The sequence below is a fragment of the Parasteatoda tepidariorum genome, chromosome 9, assembly GCF_982258835.1.
Source record: "Parasteatoda tepidariorum strain Cologne lab strain chromosome 9, Ptep-v5.0, whole genome shotgun sequence".
Classification (NCBI taxonomy): domain Eukaryota; kingdom Metazoa; phylum Arthropoda; class Arachnida; order Araneae; family Theridiidae; genus Parasteatoda; species Parasteatoda tepidariorum.
The window spans coordinates 11,388,656-11,396,994 of record NC_141763.1 but is presented as its reverse complement, the minus strand read 5'-3'; the positions used below and the strand labels follow the sequence as shown (position 1 = coordinate 11,396,994).

The 8,339-nt window shown below is 29.4% G+C and overlaps 1 long non-coding RNA gene across 1 annotated transcript in view; it reads right to left on the bottom strand.

The window, feature by feature from the left end:
* Positions 1 to 910: 910 nt before the first annotated feature.
* LOC139426913 (uncharacterized) overlaps positions 911 to 8,339 on the bottom strand; it is a 256,631-nt gene continuing 249,202 nt past the window's right edge. The window contains exon 4 of the long non-coding RNA XR_011638034.2: positions 911 to 1,020. This is a non-coding gene — a long non-coding RNA (uncharacterized LOC139426913). The remainder of the gene's footprint in view (positions 1,021 to 8,339) is intronic.

The following is an 8,339-nucleotide window of genomic DNA, read 5'->3' as shown; positions in this document are numbered from 1 at the left end:
CATATTAAAAATTTAATCGACTAAGGGATAACCTCAAAGATTGCTTCACAATAATTGCTGTTTCTTGGCATAAAACAGTTGAAATTATTCAACTAAAAATATATGTACTAAAAAAGAACACTTGTGCCTCCACCTCCAAATATTTCCCTTATACTATTAAGATCTATAAGTGAGCAGAAATAATTTTTCGAAATAATCATTTTTCGAAATAGCATTTAAAATTTAAAGTAAAGTAAAACACTTTTTTTCTGTTGCATTTATTATAAACTTAAGCGCTAACACAGTACAAAAAAAAAAAAAATAGTGCGTGGAGTCCCTCCCCGCGGAAGAAGTTAAACTTCGCAACCTGCGACGTTAATTGTAGAAGAATCAGCAGTCGTAGAAGGATCATTAGTTCTATTCAACGACTCTTTTTCCTGCTCCGCTAGCTTCCGTGCTCTGTAATCACGGTAATATTGCGCATTTTTCCCTCGTGGACCGCTTGAACCACTTGTGGTTGCCTCATCGTCTCGCCCTGGAAAAAGTATTTGTATTATTAATGTATGTGAATGCGTCATAATGTAATTTCAGAAGAGAAACCATCAATTGATATTCACAAGAGACGTACCTTGACATAACCTTAAATCCGTCGCATTGTCCATGGGATTGTTTTCACTCATTTTTTACAATTGTTATCCACTAAATTTGAAAACAAAAAATACTATCCTATTAAATTATGTGTGTATCAAATCAAACTGAAAAAATATTTATGGAAAAGCAATACTTTTATGCTAGTGAGAACCAAAACAATATGGAAATGAATGAGGGAAAACTGGATCCTTCCACGTGATTTCCCGGCCAATAAAAATGTAGCTTTAAACGCTTAACGCAACATTGTTGGAAGTCGCATAAGAAGTATAACTTCAAAAATAGCGATTCATGTTATGAAGTCTTGATGAACATTTCCGCCAACTCCACGCCAATTTCCAGATTTCGTTTCTCCCAAGTAATTGATTATAAAGATAGGCTGCATAAGAGAGGCTGAAAGAGAACGCATGAAAAAAATGAGAAAACATTTAAATTTGAACCACTTCATAATTTATTTTAAAATAGCAGAAGTTATTCTTCTAAATCATCATACACAAAATTTATAAAATATTTCGGAGAAAAAAAAACGCATTTTCTAACTGTCCTTACATAAATGAAATGACTGAAAGGGCAATGTGATGCCACACTAGGCATTACATATTTCATAGCTTTTAAAATTTGTTTCATTTCTTAAACTTATGTTTTAATCATTATTAATCGAATTGTAATTAAATTAAGTCAATTAGTTAATTTTTTATAAAAAGTGAACATAAAATATTTTATTCTTTTCTTATCGATCAATGGAAAGGCTCGATTTTTATTTCAATACTAATGTAAGACTCCTTAGTTCACTAATCGAAAACAAAAATCTATTTATAACTCTTTGTTCTTAATTTCTTACCACAAATATCTTTCAGTTATACACAGTTATACTGTACAGTTATATATAGAGCGTTCGCCTTCCAATGAGGTGAACCGGGTTCGAATCCCACGATGGCTTGTCGATACGAATCCGCATCCGGCTTGCACCGACCACAGTGCTGACATGAAATATCCTCAGTGGTAGACGAATCATGGGTTAGAGTCCTTTTGCCGTCAGGCTAACCGTGGGAGGTTCTCGTGCTTTTCCTCTCCGCAAATGCGGGTTAGTTCAATCAAAAAGTCCTTCATGAAGGCAAATTTCTCCCAATACTAGATCCAGGAGTTCCTTTGTCTTCCTGATTGGGTTCAAAATGACAAAGCTACTGAGTTGAATATTAGTAGTCGTAAACTCAAAAATTGGGTCGGCTGTTCAACGACGTTTATAAAATATAAAATAAAATTCTCACAGTCTTGTCCACGATTCGCGATCGCCAAAGTACTTTCAAACCTAATATGGATTATGGGGGGTTGACTTTATTTTTGGCTAGGTCATCTTTCGATAATTCGCCAATCTTGGATCTCTTCCCCATGCTCCTAACTGTCTGTTGGGAACAAATTCATTCACTTTCAATTTCCAATTTTTAGCGACTGGGGGGTGCCTTTTTGGAGACTCCCAATCCCTACCGTTGAGTACAAAAAAGCTAACCAAAATTCTCGATGTAAGAGAATGTTTTATCTTGATCCCTCTTAGGGATTTCTTTTCTTTATATTTTTGAATTAGGGATATTTTCAATAATTAATAAATCAAATTTTCTTAAACGATCTTATTAATTTCTCTGAGACAATTATCATTTTATGACATCCAAATTAAGATGTATCTGCAACAGCCAAAAAGTCAAATACTGCTATCTGTAATTAATAATTATGTAACTAATTAATTTAAAACGATCACCGTCGTAATAGGCTAAGCGTGCACAGTACTCAACTATAATTGCAACCTATCTAGTTTAAATTATTTAAATGTACAAAAAACTACGAAAAAGAACTCTTTGAAATTTTCTTCAATATTTGAGAAAAACGCATTTAGTTTTAGAAGAAATTCGAAATTTTTTTTTGTACTTTTCATTACATTTGAGATAGTTTTATTAAATTATCATAAAAAAGCGGATGAAACTCTTAAGTTTTATCTGAATTTCTATTTTCTTCTAAGAGCGAGCATAAAAAGAAGAAAATTACAACTTATTTCGACACATAAAAACATCTTTTTTCGCTTCAGGCAATGAAATTTTTTAAAAGGAAAAATAGCACCCATAACTTTAAACTCTGTAGCCAAGACATTTGTCTGAGAAACTTATGGTAGTTTTTGATATATTCCTCTAACACTTTGAACTTTTTATTTTAAATAAAAGTAACTTAAAAAACCAAGAAAGTCGTAAAAGTAAATCTATAAAACTTATAGTTCCTCACTGCCGGCTCTCCTCGCTAGAAAAAGCGTTCGTATAATCTACTATAAAAACGTATATTCTTTTCTTTACGTATAATGTGAACATGTATTGGGTCTTGATAATAATTTAAATTTTAATATTTTATATACAGTGAGTTCCGTAATGCTTGCAAATAATATATATTTTTAGAGTCCTGATCAAAAGTGTAGAAAAAAAATGTATATTTAAGCGAAGAAAAAACAAAACCGGTATCGAAACTTAATTGATCATTATTGAGAAAAGCGGGAATGAAAATACCAAAACCCGTTTTATTACCGAAGAAAACAATGAATAGTTGAAAAGAGATAATTAGTATCATCATCAAGTTTCATCAAGAAATCCAACTGGTTTTAATGTTTTCCACGCGTTCTCCTCACTTCTGAATCGACAGATTTCGATATCGTTTTTTCCCCTGTTTCAACGTTGACCTATGAACCCTAAAGTGTGTACCTCTTTGAATTGACTCCATTTATGGCTAGCATTCTATTTCCCTCATTAACGCTTGATTATTTCTATTTTGATAAAGTATACCCTTTATTTACTAAATTCTACTCTTGACTAGAATTCTATAGATTTATTATTGAGAGCAGTCATTACGCCACATCTTGTATATGTTATGATGACTTTTCCCAAAATCTGTAGAATGTTGACTCTAATATAGTCCCATAGTTGAATGTTCCAAATATGGTAGATGTTGTCATTTACATAGACGTACGCTTTTGTGTATGTCCAAAATCTGACGAATGTTGATAGTTACTAGTCACTTTTGTTAAGGTCCAAAATCTGGAGAATGTTAACATTTTTCTAGTAGCTTTTGTGAATGTCCGAAATCTGATGCTGACATTTATATAGTTGTTTCGTGAATGTCCGAAATCTGATGCTGACTTTTATACAATCGTCTTTGTGAAAGTCCGAAATCTGGTGAATGTTGACATTTACATTATCGCTTTTGTGACTGTCCGAAATCTGGTGAAATTTCCCACTTATACAGTCGTTTTGGCGAATGTCCTTATAAATATTAATTTATAAGGACACAAAGAATACATAACTATTGCATAAAAAATAGTTACTTGAAAAATATTAATTTATTTACCATGGAAAAAATCAGTGCGTATAGAATATTGACGTTTGTCAATAAGAAAAGATATTTAACGAATATTTCAAATCAAAGCGACTACATGAATGTCAGTGAGTGAATGAAGTGAGTTCATTCATTTTTCAAAAGCTGTCCCAGAGCAGAATAACTCATTCAATTCAATTATTCATAGTTTCCAATTTCTAGCAGTTTTCAATGACAGAACGATGTTTTAAAACCACTTCTCTATATACTCTTAACTTAACATGTTACTTCAAACTCTCCAAAAAACTAAAATCCATTAATTTAAAAAATAGTCAATCAATTACCTATGCCTTCTTCAAATGTTTTTTTTTATTTCTCTGTGCATCTATTCTAAAGCTGAAATTATCTTTCATTCATAAAAATGATCTTAACATGTTTCACTTTTCTCTTCAAACAATTAAAATCAATTTATTTTAGAAGTTGTCTACCAATTATTCTTAAACAATATCTCAATCTCTGTATACATCTATTCTAAAGCTGAAATTATCTTTCATTCATAAAAATGATCTTAACATGTTTTACTTTTCTCTTCAAACAATTAAAATCAATTTATTTTAGAAGTTGTCTACCAATTATTCTTAAACAACTTCTCAATCTCTGTATACATCTATTAATACATCTGTAATACATCTGTAATATCCCAATTTCTGTATACATTTATTCTAAAGCTGAAATTCTCAAATGCATAAAAATCTAACTTAACATGTTTTTTTTTATTAATCTGTTCAAACAACTAAAATCATTTAGGAAGTTTGTCACGATTTGTCTAGCCCAAACAGAATTTAAGATTTTATTTATATTCTTCAAATATATTCTCATTAGTGTTTTGAAATAATTTGAACTATTTATTTTACAAACTTTCTTTCTACCTATTATATCTCAGTCATGAAAGGAAAATATTGACAGGATAATAATACTCAGCGATTATTGGCGACGAAAAATACTCATTAGCGAGAAATATTTCTACGCCAAAGAATAAGTTCGGTAAGGCTGATAATGCGTCCTAAAGGCGATGGTTTATTTTGTCACAACTTCCGCCGCGACTTTGTCCTAATTAAACATGCAATGTGGTTAAAAGTTGAAGAAAATCATTAGTAAGAAAAATTTTAGAATTATGCATTGTCTTTAAACAATGCATCTTCTATAGAACTGAAACCTATTTGCTTTAAGAAGTTTTGAAAGGATAAACTTAATTAAATTTATGTTCGCTGTATTTCGTTAAGGCGTAGTTATACATCGTATATGGAGTTATTAAACGTGTAATATAGTTATTAAAATTCAAAAGAAACGTATTAAGTAAACGAACTTTGGAATTATACTGTTTTTAAACGATACTTCTCTGTGGAGCTAATTAGTTTTAAAGAATCTTGAAAGTATATAATCGTAAGATGTAAATAAACGTGATTTCTTTTTATAGGATTTGTTCTAAAAATGTTATGGTGTAAATACAGTTAGTAAATCGTTTAATTAAACTTAAAATGGGATTAAAAGTAGAAGTTATTAAGTAGTAGGAATTACATTGTCTTTAAAGAATACATCACTGCAAAGCTTATTTGTTTAAATGAAATTTAAAAGTATTAAATTATAGTTTATAAAATGTCTTATCAGTTCTTGAAAAGTCCTATATCACGTATGTTCTAAAATGACGTCAAATTGCGTAATAAAACATATAATGTAATTAACAGTGACATATTTAAAAAAAACGGACCAAAAATGAAACATTTTATTGACTGCTTAATTTTGTTCTTTATAGTATTATAAAAGTTAGAAAAAGGTTTTTTATTGCAAAAATAAAATTTTGAATGCAATAACTACTGTACTTATAATTTTTACATATACATAAAAAAGTAATGGATTGCACACACATCTTATTCAGTTAGAGCAAATTAAACAAAATTTTGAAGCTAAATATAATATAACTAGTATAATATAATATAAAAACACAACAATATGATTAATTAATTCCCGTTCTAGAAATTTGTAGAGTAACAGTTCAAGAAGTGGCTTAATATAGCCAAAACTATAAAAACATTGGCTAAAAATGCCAGAATTGGCGGTTGAATGTTGCGTTTATATTGTTTGAATCCATAAAAAATTTAGACTTTTTAGCATCAAAAGAGAAAAAGGAAGAGGTAATAAAATTTAAAAGGATATTCGGAAACTCAGCGTTTTGGTATTTTAATTGAAAAAATAATTCTTTTGGAGAAATTTGTAGGAGAACATTTATTAGAGATTTTTATTCTATAGAGCTGTGAATTTTCGAACACTAACATTTTAGATATTGCATTTCTGAACAAATTTTCGTTCAAATTAATTAAACAACTATTTCCTTTATAATAATTTACTAAAAACATATCTTTGTTCTTTTTTGCAGAAGGAAGAATAGCAATATTGTAGTATATAGCAAATCAAACACACAGCTTAGATAAATTTTTATTGGAATTGTCTATAGCTTACAAACAAACTGTGAAAATAATGTATAATTTTAAGCAAATTTAATTGACAGGGGAAAAAAGAAATTGACTAGCTGTTTCCACTAAAATAATGAATAAATATATCATTATTTCATTAACAAAATTGCATTAAAAATCGTTATTATAGCCTGATAATCCAATATCGCATAATTTTCTTACTTAGTTCATAGTAAACTAAGTAAGTTTTCATTTCTTAAACGCTATCAAGAAAAGACAATAATGAATCTAGTTGACATCCTTTCACTTAAATTTGAACATAATTCGTCGATAGTGTGGGAGAGGTTTAAAAAATGTAATTATTAATCAAAAATCTATTCCAATGTATGTTTCGAGTTTATTTAAATATTCAAGATAGTGATTAAAAACTAAAATTTTTAACTTATCTCGAAATTAACTAATAACGAAATGTGCATCTTCTTCGTTTCATAATAAAGGATGAAAAGTGAAATGAGGTTTCATTTGTTCAAGGTCACATTGACTGTAAAAAGCTGCAACTTTAGTTTTAGAGTTGATTAATTTAATTTCGCGTGCGTGTGGGTGGAATATTGTGATTGAAAGTTAGAACACTTTTTGATTTGTTGCAGCACTCAAACATCTATTGTAGCTCAGTGCCCTGCGACAATGCAAGTTTTAATATTTTTTTTAAATTCTCTGTTGTTTATCATGTTTATCACCATATTATTGCCAAAAAGAATCTACCTCCTATCTGAATTTTGATCACTTTTCTGACTAGTTAGAGTGCTTAAATACTTAATTGGAACTTAGCATTGTATGACCAGACAAATATTAATTATTTCCTGACTGATATACAATCAGAATCGGCATCTTATCACCAACCGGAGTTTATCGTATATCGAAATATTGCTCACTTTCAGATTACCTAGAGTGAGCAAATTTGCACTGGATATCAGTATAAGTTTCCACAGCCAGGTGACGTTACTCTCGACCAACGAAGAACTAGAAACATAACAGTTGAAGTTCTTATAGAGAACAGTTGTGTTGGAGATAGTAGATGCCTGCTTTTGTGTTATTTTAATTATTATATCTTCAATGTTTTTCTTTTCATTTGTTAAAAAAATTTATTTTGCAACTGATTGCTGATTATTGGAAGAGTTTAGTTTAATTGCTTCTTGGGCAGCTTCGGGGTGGAGTTAAAGAAGATAAAGTATATATATCACCGTCCAAATTACTCCATGCTGAAATTAGCGCAAATTTTTTTCTAAATAAATGTTATTGCTTATCTAAATTATGACCATTTATCGATTTAAACAGACACAAAACTAAAATGAAAACAAATGAATAAAATGAAAATTTACTAAAATACGTTTTTTAAGTTAACTAAGAAGGCAGAAATAGTTTTGTCAGACTTACAACAGAAAACGTCATTATTTTGAAAAAACCGTGGGAGGTAATTTCGGTGGTAATAAAAGCTTTCTAAGTAAGTGATGAGTCCTACATATATTACCAGTAAAAAAAATTTTTTCCCTACATTTACCAGGAATTTTTTTTAAATTTTTTTAATTTTTTTTTATTTTTTATAATTCGACTTGAAAAAGGTGGCTTTAAAATTTTTATTTTATTACTTTCTTTTTAACTTTGAGTTCGTTTAAAATGCCATATTTCTTCCAGAAATGATATATTAAAATATTTTTCATATTTAGACTCACAAAGAAATTAATTTAACTTATTACCTAAAATTAATTTGATTTTCAAGATCATTTATTTTTTAGGAAGGTTGCTGCGGTTTTCAAAATTTTACCTATTCTAAAGAATCGGACATAAACTTGAATTTCTGAACATATAAATGACCGAACTTACAAATTCCGTTGTTGT